The sequence below is a fragment of the Pelophylax lessonae genome, assembly GCF_965119305.1.
Source record: "Pelophylax lessonae genome assembly, chromosome: 10".
In the NCBI taxonomy this organism is placed as follows: Eukaryota; Metazoa; Chordata; class Amphibia; order Anura; family Ranidae; genus Pelophylax; species Pelophylax lessonae.
The window spans coordinates 182,859,191-182,870,052 of record NC_138777.1 but is presented as its reverse complement, the minus strand read 5'-3'; the positions used below and the strand labels follow the sequence as shown (position 1 = coordinate 182,870,052).

The window sequence follows — 10,862 nt, the reverse complement described above, 5'->3', positions numbered from 1 at the left end:
CAGATGCTTTCTAGTCCCGGCCGAGCATAATGTCATCCAGAGGCCAGGAGGCGGGAAGAAAGGACGGAGGAGATTGCTTGTGCTAAGAACTACGAGGAGCCAGCCCAGTGAAGCCCTGTGCAACAGTGAGTTTTCAGAGGCTGATAATACACCTTACATAAGGCAATGTTGTGTCAGTGTTGTAGCTGTATGAAATGGCTCAAGTGATTAACTAATTGAGGCGAGGAGTTAATTTACAATACTGTTTGTAAAATGCAGCATGGAGGGGGTTAATGTACTGCCACTGATGCATTAGTGACCAGTGGCAGTTAATTAACCCCCTTGTGCTTCATTAGTGACAGTGGCACCAGTGTCAATGTTAATTAACCCCTGTATTGTGCAGCATGAAATGGTTAATAAACACTGACACTGGTACAACTAATGCAGCACAAAGGGGTTAATGACTGCCACTAGTCACTAATGCATCAGTGTCCAGTGGTGTATTTTATTTTTGTGCTACCCTAGGCAAGATTTAAATCGGGCCCCTCCATCTACATTTATCCCACCCCAGCCACAGTATACTGTTCTTGTCTCAGGGTCTGATGAGGAAGCCACAGCTGTTCACAATGAATGGCTGTGGCTTCCTTATCAGACCCTGGGACATGAGGGCAGAGGATGGGGGTCAGTGGGACATAGGACGGGGTCAGCAGGGCAGAGAATGTGGCGGCAATGGTAAGCACTGATCAGGAGCAATGATTAAGCTGGATTGATATACAGCACTAGTAGGTGGCACTGATGGACACTGATAGGTGGCACTGATCAAGCTGCACTGATGAGGCTGAGCATATATGCACTGGTGAGGCTGCATTGATGGGCAATGATCAGGCTGCATTGATGAGCACTGATGAGGCTGCACTGCTGGACACTGGTGGTGCTGCGTTGATGGGGACTGATGAGGCTGCATGGATGGAAACTGATGAAGCTGCACTGGTGGACACTGATGAGGCTGAAAAAGTGAAAAAATGTGGCGCTCAACAGCTTGATAAAACACAAAATAAATTATTCCAATGTGCAAACGTTCGTGCAAAAAAACTGTTTCTAGTGTCCAAAAAAAAAAAAAAAGGGTTAAGCAAACAGCCAATGATGGAAACACAGACTTGATAGGAGTGAATCTCAAAAAAGCCTCCACCTCCACACGATCACCCAGTGAAATGTATAGGTACCGCTTACCAGAACCACTGGACCCCTTAGTTATAGGGGGTCAAACACGCTTATTGATCCACATCAGATCCGACCTTGCACAACCCCCTCTCACACAGGCGACAGTGTGTAGCCAAATCGATGGAGCATTAAAGAACCAAGTCATAGATGGAGAGAAATGACAAACAGGCTCTCATGGTGCAGTATTACTCATCAAAGGATCATTTTCAGTTTGCTGGGGATAGGAGACGCCGCTCCACGCCTGCGTTCCTTAGACCCAGAAGTTTACGGTCTCACGTTCCCAATCTAAGGGTCTAAGGAACGCAGGCGTGGAGCGGCGTCTCCTATCTCGCCTGTGTGAGAGGATCAACAGGTGAAAATAAAAGAAAGCCTAAAAAAAGAAAAATGAATGCAGCCATCACATCTAAGAATTGGTAAGCTGTGATATTATAAATGCTTGCTTTTGGGTTTAATACCGCTTTAAAATAAGCAAATAAAAGAAGAAAGAAGATGAATAAGATAATACCAGTAAAACCTTGGATTGAGAGCATAATTTGTTCCCGGAAACATGCTTGTAATTCAAAGCACTCTTATATCAAAGCACATTTCCCCAGAAGAAATAATGGAAACTCAGATAATTCGTTCCACAACCATTTATTTATCAGTCCTTCAGTTTATAGTCCATATAAAAAGATTATAGCAATGTGATAGGTTGTGAAACCATAAAATGTCCAACCACAAATGGCGCCTTCACAAGAGGATTAGAAGCAAAATCCAGCAGGAGCTACATGAAAGAGAAGAGAGGCGCCTCTAAGTGTAGCAATGGTTACATTTATTGAAGGTTCAACATTTAGCAACTCACATTGCTGATGAATAAAAGAGGCACATCTAAGTATGCAGGGTAAAACTTTCCACATAGACCGTCCTCCTCACCACCGACTCTCACTGCTATTAGTCTGCAGTTGTGACCGGGAATACTACCCTACAGTAGAGGGATCTGAAAGCGAGGTTTGAAGCGTTTGTGGAGAGCAGCGTGGAAGGGATGACGTTGATGGCAGTGCGGAGGACGGTCTATGTGGACAGCTTTACCCCGCATGCCTGCATACTTAGATGTGCCTGTTTTAATAATCAACTATGTGAGTTGCTAAATGTTGTACCTTCATTAAATGGAACCATATTGCTACACTAATGGCTCGTTTCCACTGAGCTTTCTGGTACGGTTCGGTTCGGTACGCTATTTATGCCGTTTCCATTATGAATGGTACCCTAATTCCGAACCGTACCGTACCACTTTTTGGTACCCTTTCGTGGGGTACCAAGCACATTAGTACCGTACCAACAGGGTGGAGCTACACTCTGCAGAACTTTGATTGGTTGACAGAGAATCGTCTATCACAGCTTTCCTGCTACACCACGCCTATCATGAAAGGGTACTATTGGCAGTGGAAACGCAATGTGTACCGTTCCGAACCGTACCGAACCGAACCGTACCGTACCGTACCACTCAGTGGAAATGAGGCATTAGAGGCAGCTCTCTTCTCTTTTATACTCTGTTGTGACATGGCACTACTTGTATATAAAGATATCCCTCGTTTATCAAGTCAGAATTTATAAAAAAAAAATGTTGCTTGTCTTGTAAAACACTCTCAAACCCATTTACTCTCATTCCTAGGTTTTATTATACATCTTTTTATATATAATATTATTTTATAAGCACAGCAAGGAAAAACATCACACAGGAGAATATGATTTTTTTTTTTTTGTATGGAAATCCATTGCACATAAACTGTCTGTGCTGCACACGGGCTGGGGGGTCTGTGCTTTGTCATTCTGCACTTTGCTTGATTTTGCAATTAGTGAGCTCATCACGTCTTGTTTATGGCCAGTCCTTCCACATGTTGCAGGGAGTCATGTGACCAGGGGGTGTGTTTCTGCACTTGTCTGTGTTTTGCACTCCGCTCTGGATGTGCTCTATATAAAGCAGTATCAGAGCTCTTGGGATTCATACAGCAATATCATCACAGCAAAAATCCAAACTCAGCAACTACAGAACAACAGCCAACCATGGACCCCAATGACTGCAACTGTGCTGCCGGTATGTAGAGTGATAGATGGCGGAATATATTATGTATACAGGTTTTCTATTAGTGTCCTGGTAACCGCACTCTCTCCTTCCCTCCTAGGTGGCTCATGCTCCTGCGGTGATTCCTGCAAGTGCAAAGACTGCAAATGCAAGGGCTGCAAGAAGAGTAAGTGTACTCCCTGTATACAGGAAAACTGAATGTGTATATAATATTATTGTCAGGCTGTTTCATGACTGCTGGTCTTTGTACGTATTGTCAGTATAAAGGGGGTAGAAATGTCAACTTTAAATGTGTAACTAACCTTGCAATATATCAGTCTTTATAGGTTACTAATCATGCATGACCCTTCTAATCCTATCAGCTGCCCAGCTTTTAAATGGTTAATCAGTTGTGTATGCTTTGTGATCTACTATTTATCCCTCCTGCTACTTCTTGTATTTGATCTGTTATGCTGGCCATATACTACACAATCTGATTGTATGATCTACTTTAAGATTTACAGCAACATGAGCCAAAAGAAATGCATTCAATATAACCAAATCAGGCAGGCTCTTGTGTTACATGATCAATATAATTGTACAATTTCCTTTAGATTAAATCGGGTATATAGTGTCAGGTCAGTCTTAAATGTATCACTGAAACTGTGATCTTGTCAGAGACTCTCAAAGAGCGCAATTGGCCTGCTCCGTCCTATATTGGGACTACATAATTAGCCTTAAAATGTGTGCAGATTGGGGAGCAGGTGGGTCTGAGTAGTTTGGTAAATTTGCTGTGTTCTCTGCATAAAACCCGGGTTTTGTGTATTTTTGGGAAGATCAACAGGGTGTTTTTGGAACTCTTTTAATGGATAAAACCTGGGAAAATGTGTCCTGTGCTGCACTCTAATATCATACACATTGTGTAGACCATATATTCTCAGATTATAGGGATCACAGGGGAAACTTTTTTTTTTTAGTATGAGAGGTCTGATAACTCCAACCTTGTTTGCTTCTTGATGAGAACCTCTCCATTTACAAAACCCATTATATATGTGTGTGTGTGTGTGTGTGTGTGTGTGTATATGTGTATATGTGATTGTGATTTTACTATGAAACCCCAGGACACCTATTGAATGAGACTGGTCTACAGGCATCCTGGTTGTGGTCTGCATTTAGAGATCATCTAGCACAGGGTGTGCCAGGTGTAGCTGGGCACACCCTAATCACCCTGTGCTGAGCAGATTTCCCCTGCTGCTTAGCTGCAGAGAAAGACTAGGGGAAACTCTGTCTCAAAAGTAAGACATCATGGGTCTGTTTAGACCCCTGATATTTCACCAAAGCCCCCCAAAGAGGTTCCTAAAAGACGATAAAAACAACAAAAAAAATAAAAAGTAATTGTTAAAAAATTGAAAAAATTAAAAAAAAGTTAAAATTTTAAAGAGTAATAATAAAAAATAAACTACTGGCACTGTCCACTTCTCTACTACAGTGCCTATATATATATATATATATATATATATATATATATATATATATATATATATATATATATATATATATATATACACACACACACACACACACACACACACACACACACACACACACACACACACACACACACACACACACACACACACACACACACACACACACACACACACACACACACACACACACACACACACACACACACACACACACACACACACACACACACACACACACACACACACACACACACACACACACACACACACACACACACACACACACACACACACACACACACACACACACACACACACACACACACACACACACACACACACACACACACACACACACACACACACACACACACACACACACACACACACACACACACACACACACACGTGTGTTTGAGCTATTGGGGGTGCACCCATAATGCAATAGCCTGCGCACACTTATGTCATCTAGGATGTATTTGCAGTTATGGGATCATCCTCATATGGCAAACACACTGCAAGGTGCATAGATCTGTATGTGTTGTGCTGTCCTTAAAAACCTGTTAATAATTAATCTTGTGGGTAACCTCACACATACATGGTTGGAGCCAGTAGTGCCTCGAATTCAGTTTTAATACCCCAGTGCCTCTCTAAAATAATGAACTGCTGGTGTGACAATGGAGGGTGTTTAGCTGGCTTGGATAATGAGCTGGTGACAGAGCTATATTTCTCCCTCTGAGATTTAACTGCTTGTTGACATAAAAAAAAAAAAAAAAAAAAAAAAAACTGATCACATCATTGGGTCATGTAAAATTTCTTGCTGTGATCCTAATTTGTGACATCCTAGGCATGGATAGATCTTGTGACCCAGAGCCACCTATAAAGATTGGTGTGTTTGGTCTCCCTAATCTTATTCAAGGTAAAGATCTGGGTTCCATCAGATCAATGTTTTATACCAATAACTTTTTGCTTACATTGTGTAATTTTTTTTTCCCCTCTTGCAGGTTGTTGTTCCTGCTGTCCGACAGACTGCAGCAAATGCAGCCAGGGCTGTGAATGTGCCAAGGGATGTGATACCTGCAGTTGTTGCAAGTGACCTACTGAATCTCCAGTGTCTGCAATGTAGTGTTATTGATTACCAGTCATGTGCAGTATTACAAAATGCTTTTCTGTAACTTTGTATTTTCATAATAAAGAAGAATGTTAAATTGTTATTCACCAAGTTGCATCATGACTGTTGTGTACTACTCAAAGAAGTCGCATTGCACCTAATTCAGTCTCACAAGCTTAATAGATGGTAAGCTGGAGGGGAACCTCCAGGCTTCATAACCGATGCAAACACTTAAGGCCCGTACACACGTACCGATCGTCGGCATACAAACGTCGGTGGACGAAGGATCTGCCGATTGTACGCGTGTTAGTATGGTGCCTCCGACAGATGTCTGCGCACAATCCGCGGACAAAAGTCTTTCGTGCAAACATGAAAATATTTGTATGCCGACACCAGAACGGACGATTGTTCGCCTGTCAGTACACAATTCGGCCGACAGACCGCAGATTTGCAAGGCTGGGCATGCTCAGAAAATAGAAAACACAGGGAAAGTTAACCATTACATGACATCACTTCTGCAATCGGCGGACAAAATTCTTGTGCTGTCCTTGTGCTGTCTTTGCACTTTTCAGCAGACACCGACATCCCGGGGAGAAAAGAGGAACATTTGTAAGCCGACCATCGGTACGTGTGTACGGGGCTTAAGGCCCCTTTCAGACGAGCGATCCGATTAGATCCGCCTGTCGGTTTTTTAGGCGGATCTGATCAGATCCCGCATGCATCCCTATGGGGCAGCGGATGTCAGTGGAGACATGTCCGCGTCCAATCCTGTCCGTGAAATCCGGACGGATGGAAACTCTATTTTCCATCCGTCCGGGGGATTGGATGAGAGCGGACAGGCGGTCCACTCTCATCCGATTCCCCCATAGAGATGCATGGGGCTCTGACACCTCCCTCTCCGCACACAGAGGAGGGAGAGGGAGATGTCCCCTTCCTGCTCAGCGGGGATCTGTGTTTACGATCTCCTGCTGAGCAGCACAGAGGCGGACCGTGTGAAAGGGACCTTAAACTGAGCTAATGTATATGGTTCTAGTGGCCTAAAGTGTTACTAAACCCACAACAGTAAAACCAGTCTTTACATGCAGTAAAGCAGGTTTGTTATACTCCCTGTGGAACCTAGATGATTATTTCTCCCCATTGTGTATAAAGGCTGTGTGATCCTGACTTCTCATCCTCTCCTCCTTTTGCTGACTCCAATCCATCTCTTGATAGAGCATTAGGGGACAAGCTGCATGTGCTCACTTTCGTGAGTGTATTGCAAGAGTGTTTTTTTTTTTTTTTTTTTTTTTTCTTGGGAGGGTGAATGTGATCAGCACTATCCAGAAAGAGGGTCAGGGGTCCTATAAGACCCATCATGGGGGAATGAAAACTCCTCCTACAAGCTTTAACCAGACACTGATAGAAGTCACAAGACTGCTGATGAGAAAAGGTATTTTTATATTTACTAAAACTATTGCATTTATTTGTACTGTGGGAGACCAGATAAAGTGAATTCAGCCTCTTGGGTTTTGTAACCCTTTAACCACTTGCCTACTGAACCCTTAAACTTCCTTCCTGCCCAGGCCAATTTTCAGCGCTGTCGCACTTTGAATGACGATTATGCAGTCATGCAACACTGTACCCATATGAGCTTTCTTTTGGTGGTATTTAATCACTACTGGGGTTTTTATTTTGCTGAACAAACAAAAAAGATCTGAAATTTTGAAAAAATGAACATTTCATAGCTTGTTAAAGATTTTGCAAACAGATAATTTTTCTCCTCCTTTTTTTGATGGGCACTGGTAGGTGACCCTGATAGGCAGCACTGATAGGTGGGCACAGATGAGGCAGCAGTGGCTCTCACTCTTACAGAAGACGGCGATCTGCCTTTTTTTTTTTTTCTCCTCAACACTGTCAGAGTAAGGGAGGGGGGGGGGGGAAATTACCTGCTCTGTTTAAAGCGGAGTTCCGGCCTCAAATACCCCTATAATACTAATCCATCACCCCTTTACAGAACCGCTATTCTCATACTTACAAGGTGTACAGTATTGGATTTTAGTCCAAATCTTACTTTTAAAAACGCTGTCTGGGCATGGCCATCTTAGACGTGGGCATCTGCAGCCGCAGTGTAATCTGCTGTGTCCTTCTTCCTGATTCCAGGGAGTGTTCTGGGAGTTCTTCCTGATTCCAGCCTCCTGGGAGTGATGACAAACGGCTCCCAGGATGCAATGCAAAGGTGGAAGTGATGTCGGTGGCCGTGGCCACAGAGGGGGGAGAAGGAGGAAGTGCAATCAAAAATGCCCTGAAAATAAGGTAAGGGACCCCCGAAAAAAATTGAAAATGCCCAATTGTTGATCAGCATAGCGAGCACTCCAGGAATCACTAAAATTGCAAAATAGGCCGGAACTCCACTTTAAATCACATGTTCAGCTGCCATTGACTGACAGCTGATCACATGGTAAGGGGGCAGTACCTCCATTGACTCGCTTATCACAGAGCGAGTCCATGCACGGGAGGATGTACATGGACGCCCTCCCGGCAATAAAGGCCTGCGCTGTAGCAGTTTTTTGGCTATAGCGTGGGCATGAAATGGTTAAGATCTTCTTTCATGGTAATCCATTGAAGAACACTGTGGTTGTACTTTGGCAGCAACAGACTCCTCAAAAGCTGGCTATACACTTGTCCGGGGGCCTCCAAATCTTTCTATACAAAGGGCCAGTTTCCTGTCCTTTCAGATTTTAAGGGGTCAGACTTTGGCCAGTGAGAATAGACAATGAGGGTGATTTACTAAAGGCAAATATACTTTGTACTTTAAATGCATTTGCTCTAGATAAGAGGGTAAAGCTCTGCTGGTGTCTATTATGTACAAACAAAAATGCTGTTTCTTTTTTTTCCATTGCATGTGATTGAGTATTCTTTGCAAAGTAAAGCTTTACATCATTTTACTAAGCTCTGAGGCAAATGCACTTGCAGTATACAGCATATTTTCCTTAGTAAATCAACCCCAATGTCTCTGGCTGGGTGGTCGGGGGGAGTAAAAAAAAAAATTCATAGTGCCTCTGGTAAGCAAGAAGAATAGTGCCCCGTTGTTGGTGTTAATGGGAAGGATGGTACCTCATATCAATAAGAGGAACAGTACCCCTAGGGCCAGATAAAGGTAAGCAAAGAGCTGCATTTAGCAAACCACTGCAGTAGACAGTCTGATTTTACAACCTCACTTTAGGCTTACCAAAATTATGTAAACTGAGAGCAAACCTAAAACAATCCATTGCATTTACATAGTTACATAGTAGGTGAGGTTGAATAAAGACAATAGTCCATCCAGTTCAACCTGTGTAGGTGTGTGTGACTGTAATCATCTAACATAGCCCTTAATCTCCTGATCCTTGAGATGTAAGTCTAAGAGTCTTTTGAAAGCCACCATACTACCCGCAGAAACCACCTCTTGTGGTAGACAATTCCACAATCTTGTAGCCCTAACAGTAAAGAACCCTCCTCGTTGCCTGAGGTTAAAACGCTTCTCCTCTAATCGCATTGTATGTCCTTGAGTCCTCATGCAATTCCTTCGAATGAACAGCTTTTTTTTTCTAAGCTGAGATCCCCATTAAGATATTTATAGATTGCTATCATGTCCCCTCTCAGACGTCTCTTCTCCAGGGAAAATAAATCGAGCGATTGCAGCCGCTCTTCATAGTTAAGGTCCTCCAACCCCCTAATCAGTTTAGTTGCCCTTCTCTGGACTTTATCCAGCTCCAACACATCCCTCCTGAGGACTGGCGACCAGAACTGGACAGAATACTCCAGATGCGGTCGGACCAGAGTTTTATAAAGTGGAAGGATTATAGTCTTATCTCTGGAATACATACCTTTCTTTATGCATGCTAATATTCTGTTGGCTTTGGAAGCTGCCGCTTGACATTGCATGCTGTTGCCTAATCTATCATCAAGCAAGACTCCCAGATCTTTCTCCATTTTTGATTCCCCCAAGGGTTCCCCTCCTAACGTGTATTGTGTTTTTATGTTTTTAGTCCCCAAGTGCAAAACACTTCTCCACGTTAAACCTCATTTGCCATGTCATTGCCCACTCCGTAATTTTGTCCAGGTCATTCTGTAGGATATCTGCTTCATGTTGTGCAGTTATTGCCCTGGCCAATTTTGTGTCATCTGCAAAAACTGATAACGAACTACTGATCCCGTCCTCAATGCTGTTTATGAATAAATTGAACAAGGTTGGTCCCAGGACTGAGCCCTGGGGGACCCCGCTTACTACCTCAGACCAGTCTGAGTATGCGCTGTTTATTACCACCCTTACATTTATATTAAACTAGACAGGCTCTTGCACTACATAGTCGTTTGTATTACAATCTGCTTGTATAAAGTATGGCCACCTTTACAGCCCATTCAGACTGGCGCGACACGATTTTGTGGGGCGACCTGTGAAGTCGCTGTGCACCGCGACTTGCATGGACTTCATATAATTTAAGTCAATGCAAGTCTCCTCCAGGTTGCCCCAAAGTAGTACAGGACCCTTTTTCAAAGTCGGAGCGACTTGTGTCGCTCCTATTAGAACGGCTCCTGTACTACTCAATGGCGAGCGACCCACCGCGACTTGTCAGGCGACTTGGTCGCCGGACAAGTCGCGCTAGTCTGAATGGACCCTTAAGAGGTAAGTGATTTGTGGCTTCAGCAATGTAAATTTAAACACTTTACTGGGAATTCATAAGATGAACCCAAGGAGATTTTAGGGGCTTGGTTATAAAAAGTTGAGAAAATTAAGATTTAAAAAGTAAGGCTCCTTTCACACGGGCGGTGCACCCAACGGAGTCCGTTCTGCTTCTGCTGATCCCCAGCCCGCTGAGCAGGTGGATGACAGCTCTGTGTGCAGAGATGGAGCTGTCTGAACCCCGCTCACCTCTATGGGGAGATCGCATGAGAATGGACCGCCTGTCCATTCTCATCTTATCCGTTCTGATCCTCCAGACAGATGGAAAATAGGGTTTCCATCCATCCGGATTTCATGGACAAGATCAGATAGCAGCGG

The 10,862-nt window shown here is 43.5% G+C and overlaps 1 long non-coding RNA gene across 1 annotated transcript; it reads left to right on the top strand.

Moving 5' to 3' along the window:
* Positions 1-3,169: 3,169 nt before the first annotated feature.
* Positions 3,170-5,802, top strand: LOC309565128. The gene is made up of 3 exons (XR_014225785.1): positions 3,170-3,274; positions 3,363-3,428; positions 5,736-5,802. It is a non-coding gene; the product is annotated as an uncharacterized lncRNA (long non-coding RNA).
* The last annotated feature ends 5,060 nt before the right edge of the window (positions 5,803-10,862 follow it).